This window comes from Lissotriton helveticus, chromosome 1_1, assembly GCF_964261635.1.
Source record: "Lissotriton helveticus chromosome 1_1, aLisHel1.1, whole genome shotgun sequence".
Taxonomy (NCBI): Eukaryota; Metazoa; Chordata; class Amphibia; order Caudata; family Salamandridae; genus Lissotriton; species Lissotriton helveticus.
Window position 1 is genome coordinate 2029789563 of NC_136057.1, and position 17966 is coordinate 2029807528.

Sequence of the window (17966 nt, forward strand, 5' to 3'; positions counted from 1 at the left end):
GTATTTTGTAATCTGGTGGTATGAAGTGCTGATTCATCTTGATCATTGTTAACCTCTCCACATTTTTGGGCGTGAGGCGGGTCCTCTTGGAAGTTACAATGCCACCAGCAGCACTGAAAACACGTTCAAAAGACACGCTTGCGAGTGGGCAAGACAAGTAATTTATAGCCAGGTTGGTGATCTCTGGCCACACATCTCTTTTCCCATGCCAATACGCCAATGGGTCATGGTGAACATAGACCTCTGTTGAGTCATTCAGATAGGCCTGCACCATCGACTCAAGGTTCTCCAGGGTTCCTCCACTTTGCTTACTTTTTTCTGGTACCTTTTGAGAAGCAAACCCAAGCTGAGTTAGCCAATCCTCTTCTTCACACAATATTATTGTTGTGTCTGGTGCAGATGATACGGTTGCTGGTGTCGTTAACCGCTGAGAGGGAAAATCACTCACTTCTGCCACAGCCACAGATGCAGAAGTGGATTTTTTTGACTCTGGATGGCCTGCTGATGCTGGTGTACTGCCTTTTCCTTCAATTTCCTGCCGTTCTCTTTCAAACCGAGTGGCTGACACAGCTAGACAATGTTTGTACTTTGTAACATCTGCGTCATCAAAAGGAAAGAATACTCTGCCTTCCACTGCCTTTTTGTACCGTGGATCCAGAATAGTAGCAGAAATGTAATGCTGTTCTGTGTGGATCTTTTCAAGCTGTTCATCGCGAAGTAGGCGCTGTAATAACTTATCCGGCAACTCAAATGCTTCTTGCTTTCCATCTTTTTAAAACGTAGAAGACACCACCTTCAGTTTGTCCTCTAGCATGCTCAACAATGGATAGCTTTTCCCAAATTACAGTCCTCCCTGCTGACTGCACATGTGAAGACCTCAAAAGGATGAAGCATTTCTGTCAGGCTTTTAACTGGCTCCCATTGCTCCACCTGTAGCCTCAGGTCTATCATAGGTGTACCCAGTTTAAAGAAATACTGATCGACTACCGCATACTGCTCATACAGACGCTCAAGTATGTAGAAGGTTGAGTTCCAACGTGTTACCACGTCCTGGATGAGTGCTTTCACTGGCACTTTACGTTCATGTTGCAGGCACCTCAGCTGCTTCCGGGCCTTAAAAGAATGGTTGAAATGTGTGCACATTCTTCGGCAGGTGGTCAGTAACTCGTAGACTGGACTTTCTTCATGCAAGAATTTTTTAACAACCAGGTTTATTACAGTGCGCCAAACACGGCACTCTGAAATAGTTACCCTTATCCATGGCCTTAACTACATTGGCGCCATTATCCGTGGAAACATAACCAATCATGCGTTTTCTTGGGGACAGCCATTAAAAGACCTTTGTGTTAAACTCATGCAAAATGTTTTCTGCTGTATGAGTTTTCTCCATGGCAAACATGGCTACTGTTGCATGTTTCCGAGCAGCTTTATAAACTTTGTCCGTGTCAACACCTGCATTTAGCTTTGCTTTAACCCCTGAAAAAGAGACCCAGTGTGCAGTGATGCACATGTAATCAAGGGCTTGGCAACTGGTCACCATGTCTGTTGTCAGATGTATAGTGTGAACAGCACTCTTCTGCAAAGCTGCCCCAATCACCTCCAGCACATCTTCATGTAGTGCTGGAACCGCAACTCTGGCAAAATAGAACCGGCTAGGAACCTTCCATTTAGGGCAGAGCATTGCCACCATTTCAAGAAAACCCACCCCTTCCACAAAAGAAAAAGGGAGAAGGTCCAGCGCTAGCATTTTAGCCAGCTTAGTGTTATACAGACGCGCCGTTGGGTGGTTGCGTTCAAATGGCGCATCTGAAAATAACATGCTTCTAATGGTGGGCTGGACCATTTTACGGGATGATGATGACTTTTTCGACCCAGTTACGCTCAGTGATGATGATGAACTTTTTCGCATTGGTGTCTCACTCTCTCCCACACTCTTAGTGTGGCTCATATATCTTGCAGGGGGTGTGCTGCTGACAGGGGTACTGGGTGTAACTGAAGAAATGTTTGACGCTTCCTCGTCATCATCAGATGAAACATCAACGGATACAATTTGTTGACTTGCAATTCGGACTGCCTTGATCTCCCTTAGGTGCGCATGCCATTTGACAGTGTGCTGTCTTTCAAGATGACCTCTCTGGCCTCTGTTACCATAGTTGGTACCAAGCTTACCACGACTAACTCGAACCTTACAAATGGTACAAATGACTATGTTTTCCCTTGTTGGGCTAACATTAAAGAAGTCCCAAACTGCGGACTTCAAATGTCTGTGGGGGGCAGAGGAAGCGATACTGGGAATGCTAATGCCAGATGAAGTGGAGGATGTGTGTTGCCGAAATTTACTACGTTGTGCACTTACAGCACCACTAATTGAGGAAATGGAGGTCGAGGTGGATGGAGGTCCCTTCTGGCGAGAAAATATGGAAGCTGTTGGTGGTGGTGTACTAGTTAACTGCATTGGTGCTGGTCCCATTGACACGTCGCCAAGATCACGCTCAGCAGCATTTCGGGATAGGGTAAAAATGTCTGTTTGCTGCATGCCCGCTGAGGCTGGAGTGACGTCTATGATGACTGCGTCGTCGTCGTGAGAGTCTTAATCAGCAGGAGAATACGCTACTTCTTGTTCAACGTCATCATTACACTCCATAACTATGAGACTTTCGGGGACCTTCCTTTTACGCTTAGCTACCTTTGTCAGATCATGGTGTGCCTCACTCTCAGACAGCACTGGGGGTTCCCAATTTTGATCCATATCATCAGAAGGAAGGGGGCTTGAAGAAGATGTAGACACCATCCTTGATCTTTTCCTTGCTGGGGATCTGGAAGACAATGAGGAGTGGCTTCCTCAGATGATACCTCGGCTTGAATGTCGATTTCCTGATGTGCCCCTACTTCGAGAGGAACAACTATTGTGGGCACTTGTGCCGCTCCATGCACCTCTGCGTGCGCCTCTCCTTGCGCCGCCTCTCCTTCCACATGTTCTTGGGCTTGTACTTGCACATGTGGTTGTTGTTGCGGCTGTGGTTGTTGAACACTCGTTAGATGAGTTACAACAACCTGTGTTGATTGAGGGATGCTGCTACTTTCTTGCGATGAGCCAACATCACTGGTCGATGGTGATTGAACAACTATACTGTCTGCCTCTGCAGCACTCAAGGGCTTGGACCTAAGTTGGCGTGCTGGTGATGGCACTGAGCCCAATGGAGCGGAGGTGCTGCTCCCAGCTTGGTCCCCAGCAGACCCCGCTGCTGCTGCAGGCGTACTTTTTTTCCCCAAAAAATTGTGGCGGTCGGCACACCAGTCTCCTTGGTAAGTGGCGCCACTTGCTTCTTCTGCTCCTTACTGGCAACTCTCTTGCTAGAGGAGCTACGGGCAACTTTTTTTGGGGCCATCTTCTTCAGCTGTCAGAACAGCAGGCCGCAGTTGCACAAGTTGCAGAGTTGTCTGTGGCCACACGTGACGTTGTGCTGCACACACCGCAGCAGGACTTCTTCCTGGCACTGATGAGGAACGATGAGGCTGATGATTTGTCTTTCTGCACCTAAAAGCAAACGAAGCCAGAGGAACATTAGTTAAATAAATGTTGCATATGTAGCGCTTCAATTAATAGTTTGCAAGTAAGCATTTTTATTATACCCACCCCCCAAAATGGAAAGACCAAAAAAATGCACCACTGACAGAGTACCCCTGGGCATAATGGATGAAAGCATGGCAGACTGGGTGCAGGTCTATGGCACAACAAAGCACACTGCCTGGCTTAAAAATGGCCCCTAGACCTCCACCCACATGGCCAGGCCCTGCCTGGACCAGGCCTCAAAATGGCCCCCACCCACATGGACAGGCCCCCACCCCACCCCAAAAAGTCGAAAAAAACACCAAAATCACCACAATCCAATGCCATCCATGCCCTCCATGATGTTTACATTAAAGAGACCCCACAGAAAGACTCGGTCCATGCACCACTGAGTACCCCTGGGCAAAAGGCCCCAACAACAGCCAAAATATCAAAAAACGCACAAAAATCACCACAATCCAATGCCACCCATGTCCTAAATGATGTTGAAATTCAACAACACAGTTGTATCATGCACACATAACTAACCCTGGTCCTACTGGATACTGTGGCTACCCACAATATATTTTATTTAATGTTCTGAAAAAGTTCCAAAATTGTAGTTGCAGCAACTGTAATGCCCCAAACAAACTTACTTGTGAAATTTCTAATCCAAAAGTGATCCAAAGAAAGTCAAAACGGCCTCAAATCCAAATATCCAGCAGCATCCACAAAAAAGTAATCCTTCCAGGTCAAGATCCAAATCAAAGTGACCAGGACATGAAAAAAGCACTGGGAGGAGCCTGCTGGACAGGAACAGGAAGTTGGAGACTGTGGGGCACTTCCTTCCTACCACCCTCCCCAAAATGGACTCCTTGCAAAAAAAAGTGCAGGCAAATGTCAACCTGAGGAGTTATTCTGATAAAAATCATCATTTTCAGAAGGTTTATGCTGCCTGCTGGTGGATTTCTTGTGCAGAATTGCAAATTTTGCAATTTTGCGAGCGCAAGATTGTTGCTGCCCGCCGCATCTACGTGTTCGCAATTGTTTACTCCCGCGATGCATGATCACGGGCCTATATGACGTACTCGCGTTGACAAACTCTCGCAGTGCAAGGTGGCGGGCCGCGATTACGTAATCGCGGTCAACAAACTCCCGCGGGATCAGGCAGCAAGATCCAAAATGGCGCAGCACACGCAAACATGGAGAAAAACAACTCTTCAAACGCTGAATGACGGTAAGTGAACGCCACGCGCCGCAATATTGTAAAAAATCCACTGCGTGCGAATTTTCGGCAAATTCGCAAGAATTCGCGGATCGCGAATTTGCCGAAAATCCGCAAATTCCGCAAGTGGAACGGATTTTACGCCCATGCTTAATAAAATGTTTTGAAACTCTGATATTGCCCAGAAAATCCGTCCTGGTGCAATATATAGACGACCTCTTGGTGGCGTCTAAAAGCAGGAAAGACTGTGTAATCAACACCATTGCCTTACTGAACCATTTAGGCGAAAGTGGACATAAAGTGTCACCAGAAAAACTACAGTTCTGTACCTCATCAGTAAAATATCTGGGGCACCAGATAGAGCGAGGTATCAGGGAAGTTACCACAGAAAGAATTAGAATAATTCATAACATGGAATTGCCCAATACCCAGAAAGAAATCAGAATGTTTCTTGGAGTTGTGGGATTCTGTAGGCAGTGGATTGTGGGATTTGCAGTCCTAGCAAGACCATTGATAAATATGACAAAGAAAGGAGCAAAAGATCCTGTGGAATGGATTATGAAAGCATGACTGCTTTTGTAAAATTGCGAGAATGTCTGTGTACAGCTCCTGCATTAGGAATGCCTGACTATTCAAAAGATTTTGCACTTTTCTGTGACACACGAGACAATTGTGCACTTTCAGACCTGACCCAAATTCATGGTTTAACTCGACGTCCAGTGGCATATTTTTCTTCCACATTGAACCCAGTAGCAGCTGGATTACCTGGATGTCTGAAAGCTGTAGCTGCAACGTGCATGAGTCTTGAACAAAGTGAGTCCATTGTTACGGGACATCCAGTAACTGTGTATGTTCCACATTCTGTTGTAATTTTGCTGACAAGAAGTAAAACTCAGTATCTCACACCAAGTCAGCTGACTAAGTATGAGAGAATCCTTGTAGGTGAAGGAAACGTAACCATTGCTAGATGTAATATTCTGAATCCAGCTACCTTGCTGCCTAATTTATTCTCAGCAGAAGTGAGAGAAGAAGTTGAACATGACTGCATTGATTTGACTGAGTTTAGTACAAAACCACGCCCAGACATAAAAGAAGAGCCTCTGAATAATGAAGATTATGAGCTGTTTGTAGACGGCTCATGCATGAGGCATGAGGAAGGAGGCCTAAGCGCTGCTTACTCAGTGTGTACTTTGGGAGGTCCAGTGGAAGCATCTTATTTACATGGAGTCAAATCTGCACAAGTAGCTGAATTGGTTGCATTGGCAAGAGCCTGTAAATTTGGAAAGAACTCGAAAATAACCATATATACTGAAAGCCAGTATGGTTATGGGGTTGTGCATGAGTTTGGCCAATTATGGATGCAAAGGAAGTTCCTGACTTCTTCAGGCACCCCTATCAAAAATGGAAATTATGTGCAGGATTTACTGGAAGCAATCCAGTTACCAAACGAATTGGCTGTGGTCAAGTGTGCTGCTCACAAATCTGGCAATGACAAAGTGACAGCAGGTATTGGATATGCTGACCAGTTAGCCCAACATTGTGCAAAGTACCGGATAGCAATCAATGTAAAGGTTGGGGGAAACGGAAACAGCTGCCAACTTTTGATGCTAGAAGGAATAAATACATGGGAGGAAGTGAGAGACTTACAGGACACAGCAGAGCCACAAGAAAAAGAAAATTTGAGAAAATGTGGTTGTCAGAGGAGGGTGGAAGATGGTGTCATTGTTTACCTGGATGGTATACCTGTGTTGCCAGACTGTCTGCTTGCTCCTATGGCTAGGTTGATACATGGAGACACACATTTAGGGAAAGATGCAATGATTCGCATATTTAGACAGGCATGGTTCAATTCAAAATTCAGAAACATAGCAGAGGCACTCTGCCAAAGGTGTCTGATTTGACAGCAATTTAACCCAGGAAATAAAACTGTAGTGTTACCAGGAAGAATTGGAAAGGCAGAGGGCCCTTTTATTTGACTACAACTTGACTTTATACAGTTACCCCCTTGTCGAGGAATGAAATACCTACTTGTCATTGTCTGCCTATTCTCAAAGTGGGTAGAAGCTTACCCCACACGCAGGAATGATAGCCTCACTGTAGCCAAGTTGTTACTATGGGAACATATACCTCGGTACGGTTTTCCAGTCACAATTGAATCAGACACAGGAAGGCATTTCCATAACGAAGTAATAAAACAGATTTGTGAAGCATTCAAAATCACGCAAAAACTGCACTGTGCATATCGCCCAGAGGCTTCTGGATTGGTAGAACAGCTGAATGGCACTATCAAATCAAGATTGGGAAAAATGTGTTAATTCACTCAAATGGAATGGCCAGATGCTTTGCCCCTTGTTTTGATGGGACTTAGAAGTATTCCAGACCAGAACACAGGCTTGAGTCCTCATGAGATACTGATGGGAAGAGCAATGCGGCAAGCATGGGTGCCAGGATACAAACTGATAAGCATATCTGATGATTTGGTACTAGAATACTGCAAAGAACTGGCTGACCAAGTGTGTTCTATCTCTCACCAGGTTGGGGAAGACACTGTCGCCAGACCAACGACTCCAGCACATGACCTGAACTCAGGTGATTGGGTTGTAATAAAGAAACATACTCGGAAAAGTTGCCTTGCACCAAGGTGGGGAAAACCACGACAAGTAATTCTGGTTACCACCACAGCTGTGAAATGTGCAGGGGTACCACGGTGGATCCATGCCAGCCATACGAAGAAAGTGACTGAACCCGTAGAAACTGAGGCTGAAGGTTGTGCAGCTGAGGGGTCTCAAGATATCGGTCCTGAAGTAGCTGAAGAAGAACAACCGAGCTCCAGTCAAGATGATTGGATCCCAATAGTCGACCTGAATATAGATCCTGTGAGAACAAGAAGACAAACATATTTAGATAGACAGGGGGATAGTGAGGACGAGACAGGTGTAGAGGAAGATACTCAGATCATCGAAATCCAAATCAAATCTGATTCTGAGGAGGACCAGATAGGGAAAGAACAGTTAATTGACACTCCTCCAAGAACTCCTGAGCCAGAAGAGGGACAGATAGAAATTAGGGCAGAGGTTCAAGCGGAAGAAAATCAAATGTTCGAAGTGCTTGAACAGGACCAGACAGGAATAGACAATTGTGTTCAGGAAGAACAAAACGATACAGAACAAAGCCAAATCCAGCATACACCTGAACAAGGCCAGTTTAGGGACCAGGCAGAAGAAACCGATATAAGACCTGGACCTAGACAGTTAGGGAGAAATACAGAAGACAAACTGGAAACAAATGTGCCACAACTGAACGAAAATAAAAGAGTGTTCGAGGAAAGTCAAGACAGAGTGCCAGTTAAAAGACTCAGAAAAGGAGACGCAGTACCTAGATTTGTAAAAAGATTAAGATTGCGACTAAAGACAATAAACGAAGAACCTGAGCAGATAAATGAAGTCTCAAGTCAAACTGACCCAGCTATGATAAAAACAAAGAGAAGAAGTGTCCGTATAAAGAAACTGAATAACAAATATCAGAGTCCTGAATGGACTTACTTTGTATTGGAAGTATTTGAAAATCTGGAAATAAGTGACGAAAGTGATGAAGAATTAATTATTGACCAGACTGAAGAAGAAGCTAAACCAACCTGAAAAATTGCCCCGAGTAAGCAAGCTGTACAGAGTTACGAAGAGGGGGTTGAAGCTTCTTTTGAGTCAAAATGTCTGATTCCTCTGTGAATGGGAGACCGAGACGTGGTTGTTTTAAAACATGCTGTAAAGTATGTTTATGTAGTATAGCAATAGTACTGATACTTTGGATAGAACTAACAATAGCTATTCCTTCTATGATGAGTAAAGACCCAAACCTGTCCCCTACTAATCAATTGCCAAAAGACAGTAAAGAATCACAGACTAGAAATACACCACAAAGAATACATGCACCTGAAAAGACACTTAGCCTTAAACAAACAAAGGTATATTTAGAAGCACCAGATGAGGAAGGATTACTCTATAACAAAATCAAGAACAAGACCCATTTAAATGTATTTGCAAACCTGTTAGTACATTATGTAGAAGCTATGGAAATAGACGATTGTTATGTTTGTATGAAGCTGCCTACTTCAGTAGCTGAAGGCGTGACATACCACCATCTGCCACTAACCTATGGAATTTCTTGTAGTATCCTGACTAGTTTGTTTCTATAGAAGAGGACCTTTACAGTATTATTATTCAAACTTTGATGTGATATTTTCTGAACTTCCTGTGCGAAGAAACCTGAACCCTGTACATACGACAAGAGATGTAGCCAAATACATGATTGAATATTTTCTAACTGTAGGTAAAATAAATATAGATGACGCACACAAAGATAACTTGACCTGTTCATTACACAAAAAAGAGAAAATGTTTCTAAATATGGCAGAGAAAAGAAGAGAACATTTCCAAAAGAAAGAAAAAGACAAGAATCAGAAAACCCCTAAATGGGCTGAAAGCATAGGGAGCACCTCAAATGGTGGGGCTAATTCTGCTATGTTGCTGGATTTCGAAAAGAAGGGGAAACGTTGTCTTCAAAGAGAAAGAACTAGTTATTATAACAATATATTCATTGGTTCCAGTGAATGTGAACACACTTACAAGGTAATTTGGGGTTGGGGTTTCAAAGATGGGTCAGAACCTGTGTTTCCCGGAATTTATTATATACGTGGGAACAAGGCTTATTTCAAATTGCCCGACCATTGGTACGGGAGCTGTTATTTTGGTATTGTCTTCCCAAAGATATGCCATGTGGGGAAAATCACTGGAAGCACTGAAGGAACTAATGAATTAGTACGTAGTAAAAGAGAAAGTGTTAGTGAAATAGGAGGTGATATTTTTAGTGCATTGATACCTACAGTGGGAGTGGCTCTGAATACACACAGAATTTGCAAATTGTCAACAGTAGTAGATCGGTTATCAACTGACACTGCTGGAGTTTTCCTGCTGGTCAATACCGAATTGGTTGCGGTCAAATCTATGGTTTTACAAAATCGACTTGCCCTTGACACGTTATTGGCAAAAGAGGGCGGAGTCTGCAGAATGTTGAAAGCGCAACATTGTTGCACTTACATACCAGACAAAAGTGTGGAAATTGAAGGGTATGTTAGAAACATTACAAATTTGGAAAAAAAGCTTTAACCACTGGAGGTTGATAGTGCATGGAAGAGACTTACTGATGGTCTCTCCGCTGTAGGTAGTTGGTTTTCTAACCTAGGTAAGAGTCTTGTGAGTAAAATACTGTTGCCAATAGCGGGAATAGGTCTATTAGTGTTTATAATATTAATTTGCTGCAAATGTCGAAAACACAAAAAAAAATATACTGTGAACAGGCGAGGAGTGAAGAGAAATGTTGATGAGCTCGAATAAGAAGAATTGAATAATCAGATTTACAAAAGGGTGATAAATTCTCATCCGAATAAAGATACTGAGAAAAAGTTAAGCAGAAAGTTTGAAGAGATTGAACTGGGTGAGATGTGAAAGGTTGGCATCTGGTTCCATTAATTGTGATGATATCAAATATCATCAAAGAGGGGATTGATGGAGCAAGTATTCGCACGTAAAGCGACTTGCTTGTATTCATGAACCTCGACTAACCCTAATTAATTAATCAACCTGTTTGCCTTATTAAATTGCCCTTTTACAAACACTTTTGGGGTGTCCGAGTGCAGCTTGCCTATGTGTTTACTAATCCTAATACGCTTGCAACCTAAGATGGCTGCTGCTCCGCGGGAATTTCTACTGCGCATGCGTTGGTCATACTCATGTGACGTGACGTACTCGCAGTTCTGGAGGGAACCTGTTTGCATCTGCGCATTAGAGCTAAAATGGCTGCTTTGTGTTCTCACATGCGAAAAGCTTGCAGTGCTGCTTTTGCTATGATGTTCGTTCTGCATTAATCCTAATGCTATAGTTATTATAAAGTAATGGGTATAGAGTAGAGATTCATGGTATACAGTGTACTCATTATTTCTGTGCTCTAAAACAGTTTCTATTTACTTTTCATGTATCATAATCTTTGGGCATGAGGGACGGGAATACTCCATTTTGAAAATCCTTTCTGTGCATGACAGTCCACAGCCAGAGGATGAACTCTGTGTTATTGAACGCAAGCCAGATAAAAGCACCAGCCAAGATGTGCCTGGGAACTCACGTCTAACCCCACTAAGATGAAGTCAAAAGACCACAATGTATTTATCAATAGACTGTTCATTGTTTCGCGAATTGAAGACATCATTTGAACTTGAAATTCGATGGGCGGGAATGAAAATTCTAATGAGGGGCTTGAGAAAGCTCAAATCGTAGGTGGTGTGATGACCTATCCTATCCCTGTGTCCAATCGAAATTGGGGATTCTTACACTTGCAACATTTTGGGGGGTGGAACACTGACCTGGAAAACAGTATAACTAGCCTAAGTTTAGCTAGAGAAATTGTCCGACTTGTCCGAATAGCTGACCTGTCACTCACCCAACGCACTCAATAGCTGATCGAGAACAGAGGTGCTGCGGAGCATTCTGTCAGACAGACTCACAGACCCAATCGGGGTTTTGGGAACCTTAAGTGCTGGCGAAGTTCTTTGCTGGGGAATTCGATAACCCAATCGGGGTTTTGACTGATAGCTGCAGAGCGGGTGTAGCGCAGTCGTTACAACTGAACTGCGGGTGCTGGTCTCAACTTTGGTGGTCCTGTCCTGATCCTAATCTGGTTTTCCTGTCCTGGTTTCCATTCTGCACCTGCTGGCCTACTGGCAACTGCATTCTTTGGGGTTCTCCTGTCCTTAACTGACCCGTGGCCAGGGTTGGTCTCCACACCGTTCTAGGTAAATATAAATCTGTGAGGGAAACACACTTGCGTCCTTTCCTTGCCTTTCCTGAAACAGCTAAAGTCTTAATTTCACATTGTTCCTTTTCTTACCCTCCCTGTTCTGACAAATAATAAAGTCATACATTTTAGCTGTTTATTAGCATGTTCCATTTTTCCCCATCCTTTAAGTCAATTGTGAAATACTGTTCATGAGATATAGATGTTCCCTTTCTTTACCCTCCTTTAAACCGAATTAAAGTGGTTGCTCTGGATTATTAGCGTGTTCCATTTTCTTACCTTCCCTATAGCTACATGGTTATTTCGAATTTCGTCAGTACAAATCAAGTATCTTTTCCTTATCCACCTTTCTAGTTATACTCAAGCTGGGATTTATTAGCATGTTCCTTATTTTTCCCGTCCTTTAGAAACGCAATATCAAGTCTAATTTCTGAAGTTTCTTATTAGCATGTTCCCTGTTCTTACCTTCCCTTTAGATTTCTAAATGGTTGGAATCATTTATTTCTTACATGGTTATGCGCTTTTCATGATTTTGGTTATTGATAGTTTGCTTGCTGTAAACCTTATGCTTTCTAACCTTGAAGAAACTAGATAAAGGTTTTCAAAACTTCCCGAGTCTGTGGTTATTATAAAAAGTGAAAATGTTATGAATGTTATTTTAGACTGCTTATCTTTTCAGCTACCTCCCTGATCTATTGTGATCATAGGTATCAAACAACACAGATTGGTAAGTCTATGGTAATAGGAATTAGTTACGACTGAATTGCTGGTAGTAGAGTGTAGGTTACCCGATTAATAAATATGGTCAATTGAATTTATGGGCCCAAGTGTGCATATGGTAAAAACTGTAGTTGGGTGACCTGTGCGCTCTATCAAGGATAATTTTTATTTTATTTTTGAATTAAAAAAAAAAAAGACCATTGCACATTATAGCTGGTGCAACTTAGCCAAGCGTTGGTTAGAAATATACTGAGAGAGAAGCTACTTCAATCAGGCAAAGATCCACAGTTGAGAAACACTGGGTACAAAAACAGAAAAACAACAATTCAGGTAAATTTTACCCTGAATGGTCAAAGAACTGCTATCTTACCAAAAGATGGAGGACTTCGTGCAAATCTGCCACGTTGCTATGATTCTTTTAAATGTATATGCATTCATCAAATCTTGATTTAAACAGCAGAGAACGTTCCGAAAGCTGTGGAGCAACATATTAGAATTCTGAATGGAGTGATAGAATGCGCTTCTTATCTGATTACAGCATGCATTCACATGGATGTGAGGAGGTTGCAAAGTGGTTTGATATGGCTATTTCAAAATGTATTCGTCACATAGTATTACTTCTTTTTACTTTTTCTTGTCTTCTTTTTTTTGGTTTATGATTTTCAGTACACGCTGTATTTTCTTCCTCTTTGCATTTTTTGTTCCTTTGTGTCTTTTCCTGCACCACTCTGTTTTGCACTCAGGGTTTGGTTGCTGTTGCTCTCTCGTACTTATGAAACAATGCACCTATTCTGATACTGAACTATTCATCTTATGTTTCTTTTTTATTTGTTACGATGAGAAAATGCATTTACGTTTTCACCATATCCGCATTCTTCCCTCTCATCAGTGCTAATACATTGCTCTGTGCTGCTCCAGTATGTTCATTCCTGCGCACAGGCACTTTACGAGACGCTAGAGTGTTTTTTTAACTTCACACATACCTTTCTTTTCCCGTTGCTTTTCTGCTGACTTGTGACTACACTCTTTCTTTGCCTGTGGTGGCATTCTGTGCACTGTCCATCCTGTTGCCTGGATGTGTGTAATGTTACGCCCACTTAGTTTCCCTGCTGTAATATATCTCACTTTTTTTTAAATCTCTCCTTTCTAAAGGTATATGTCATAATTATTTTAGGTTTTTTTTGTTTTAGAAATCATTATCATATCATTTTTTTATCAAGTGTTGAATCCTGATGTTGACGTAATATGAGCAAAACATGCACCGTATAGTACTGGCCAATACAACTGTCCCATTTGGCTTACATCTTCTTGTTTCAAGACGTTTTAGCTTTCCTGTATATCTTTGCTCTACAGTAGGTTTAAAGGTTTCACAGTAGAACCAGCAACCACAAGATTAATTGACTTTGTATTAACTTTACACATTTTTATTCCACGTTTCCCAAGCCAAAAAATGCAACTTACCAAGAGCAGCCCGGTTGGCTTCATCAGTGCTGGTTTTAAGGCTTGTCTGTTCCTATAATTAATAATGCCTTTTAAACTTTATTAGAATAATTTAGAAAAGGGGAATATCTTCGCCATACTTTTTCACTTTGTAATACTTATAAGAAGGCTGCCTTTAGGATTATAATATACCCATGCTGCTTTCCTCTAATCAATTAACGGGGGGTTCCGATAAATGGATAAAATTGATTTGATAGTTTTATTGTACTTCTAAATTTAGTTTTTCGGCATTATAAACTTTAAACATACAGAGGTCTGTGCTGAGGAATAGCAAGATGGCTGTGAAAATGAGATCCCGATTAAACATCTCCACGCGTGTGCGTAGTTCTTGCCATGTTCACACGCACTATTTTCAGCGGGGTGGACATGAATGTTGGATACGGCAAGAAATAAAAGCACCAAAACGGCACGGAAGAAAGAGAGTAAAAGTAAACACACCAGCTAATAATGAAGATTTGACCTTATTTTTTTTTTTACAAAGACATAAACTATGGTCTGATGATAAGCCGTTGAAAGAACGGATGGACTGTGAGGGGAACAACTGAACAAGAAGAACATATTCGTCACTAACCCATTAAGACATCCGGAAATGTACGGTAAGCGTATGCAGACTGCAGGGACTGTTCGGTACATTGCAGTCTTTTCAAGAATTTATGGCTCAATAATTACATTTTCCCCGCATCTTTGATAGCGGCACGTCTCCTCTTCGTGTCCTTTCAGTTGCTACTTTTTTTTCGGAATTGAACATTAATACATATCAAGTTCTCAGTGTGTTAATAAAGATTCAGCGCATATGTCAGATACATCTTATACCTGTCTTTGAAATCACTTTACATTTTTGCAAATTATTTATATTGGCTGCATGAGGTGCTATAGACTGATCCAGATTGTAATGAGGCAAGTGCGTAAGGAGGGATTGTCCGTGCGTTGGCAAGTGTAACTTTTTAATATAATGTGATAATGGAAGGGGAATAATAAATGGATCCCATAAAACTGGATGATAATAAGAAGGGCTCAATGAGAATTCCTGCTGTCCTATTTGCATTTAGTAAGAAGCTAATACGAGGCACATTTCTGAATGCAAATAATTCACAAGAGGAAGCTGTGTGATTATGTTAGTAATATTTTTTTTAATGAAATGCTACGCTTTGATTGAAGGCTTCATCGCACTGGAACTAGGCCTAATAAAAGACATTTAAGTATGGATGAATAAAAGGCATTCGAATCTGATTGAACTATGAAAATCCTTTCCATTTTGTAAACCTTTTCATTTCTTGCCGCAGCTATATGTATGTTATCTAGCCTCCTCAGCAGTCACACCTGTGAATATCTTCCACATAAACAACAAGGCAATAACTTTCGCATCATATCTGCCTCTTTTTGGATGTCCTGTCATGCTTTTGGGAACTCAATTACCGCTTCAGATAATGTCCTTCTTTCTACGTAAATGTCTTTGCTTTTCTTGCATAGCTCATCTCTTTGCCAAATTGTCTAGCTCTTGTTAACAGAAGTGTCTAAGCACCTCTGTAGGAAATTGGGTTATTGGTTGAAAGGGGTGGAAATCCCACTTAGGCAACAACCACAATACTTGTGAGAGTGAACAACAAAAGTGACTAAATTAACCTGTGCTTCGCCCTCAAGTAGCTTGGCTCAATGCAGTCAGGCTTAACTTAGGAGCAATCTGTAAAGCATTTATGCACCACACAAAGTGAAAACACAACATAAGAGAAATCCCAAACCAAGTTAGAAAACCGGAGCACATTTTAATAAATGCAATGGTGCCAGAATGAGAAAAATCCAACCAGTAGATAGATATTTTGTTTCAACTCGCAGTCATCTTGCCGGACAATATTGGGGAAAGTCACAAGTTCAGCCCCATTGTGATGGAGTGCGGGTCTGATACAGGGACCAAGTTAGTCCCACTGAAAGTAGCCTTCTGATTCCGGTATGAAGAGCTCTGTTTGTGTTGGATGAGGCTGTGAGGGGGAAGCTAATCATCATGAATGGTCATTGTTGTAGCACAAAGAGCAGGACGGGCATCGCAGACTGTTGTTGGTGCAATGTGAAAAGGTGGTCAGACATCAAAGATGGTCATTGCTGTAGCAGTTCAATGGTGGTGGTCGATTGCAGTCGTTTCTGTGGTGTCGACAGTAGCACTCGGACAGGTTGTCAATGAGGTCAGCAATTTTGGAAGATTCTCAGGTTACAAACTTAACATTTCTAAAACACAGGTCTTACTCAACTATAAGCTAGATGTTACAATCTCTGAGATAAGCTTGACTGCTGTGTATCTTGGTGTTAAACTATGCTCGGAGGTTAGGGACATAAATAAACTGAATTATGAGCCTTTATTATTATCAGTCACTACTAAGATGAAATCATGCAATGAACTCCCACTTAGTATTATAAGCAGATGTAATATCATTATTAAGGTGAATATCCTTTTGTGCCAAGCGTACTTCTCCCTTGTCCCCATTTCAGCAAGAAGTTTCGAAACCCCCTTGAGTTGCCTTTCGTTCCTTCTTATTTCTCCAGTATTCACTTCTTTGCGTATATATGCATTGCTTCCCATGTTACTATGCTTCTTACAATGACCATTTTGCGTATCCAGCCTCATTCCCTTCTTCTTTCTTTTTCCTTCTTTTTCCTTCCTTTTCTTTCTTTTCCCCTTTCACATTCTCTACCTTTTGATATTTATTGTGCCACTCTAATCCATTATACTTATTGATGATACTGTTTACCTTTCATCTTTGTATTACCAAATTTATTTCTCCTAATAAAATTTTACTTGAACTTAAAAAAAAAGGTGAATATCCTTAAAAAAATTCTTCATTTGTATAGGGTGATCCCATTGCGGGTTCCCGATTCTTCTTTTAGACGTTTGAAGGATCTATTGGAAATTTTATTTAGGGGTATAAGTGGGCAAGATGAGCAATTTTACTTATGAAACTTCCATATAAACAAGGGAGGTTTCAACTCCCCAGTTTGAAGTTATACTTTTGGGCTGCGTTTGCAGGGCACCTGCATAGTTTAATAATCCCAGCTGACACAGATACAGCAGCTTTTGGCTATCAGCTAGCTCTTGGGGCAAAGTTTAGGCTTTTCTTCTACTGGCTGGGGGACCCTAATTATTATAAGAGGGTCCAGTTTAAGGTGGTGAAGGATATTATTTGTATTTGTCAGGACATTTTTAATACATTCACAATAGTTTTTTAAATAAAGAAACACCCCTATGGGATAATCCGCCTTCCCATCAACGTTCCAGGATTCAATAGGTAGGACCTGGGCATGATATATTGTTCAGACTATTGGTCAGCTGTATGATCTGAATGGCTTCTGCTCATTGTCAGTTTATAGGCCATCTATGGGCTCCCCAATCATTATTTTTTCAAGTATTTACAATTTAGGGACTATTTTTTGTCAGGGTGCAAACTCTTGATGGATCTTGAAGGTACAGAGTTAATGTTACCTTTACATAAATTAGAAAAGAAACCATCAATAAGTATGATATATCAGGTCTCCTGTCAGTATGCTACTGATGATATTGAGGTATTGGCAACAAAATGGAGCCAGCTCCTATCCTCCAATATCCTTGTCTCTGACATTCAGAGGGCGTTGAAGATTGTTGATTGCTCGGTAAACTCTATTAATGTCCAATAACAACAGATTTGCATCGTCTGCCTTTTATACTACACTCCTAAGAGGATTATCCAAATGCGGTGCAAATATATTTTGGGATAAAAGCAGGTGCCCTAAATGCAGTTTGCTAGCTGCTGATATTGTGAACATGTTTGTATATTCCTAGCCTTATAGGACTTTTGAGATGGGGTAATTAAACTAATGTCCTCTGGCATAGGTTTTCAAGTTTCACTATCCCCTAAAGATATATTGATGGGTGCCAAGTTTTAGTAAGATGGAGGTATCTGACAATAATGATAGTCTGTGCTTGGTTATTTATAGCCTCTGCATAAATTTCTGCTAACCCCCCGAAGGCATTTGAATGGTGGGCCATTCTGAGACAAATTTATGAGTCTGAGCTGGCTTAGGCTAAAGCTAGAGTCCCCTCTTCTCTGATGAAATTTGACAAAACATGGGTAGCTTTTAGCTGGAATTGTTAAAACCTAAACT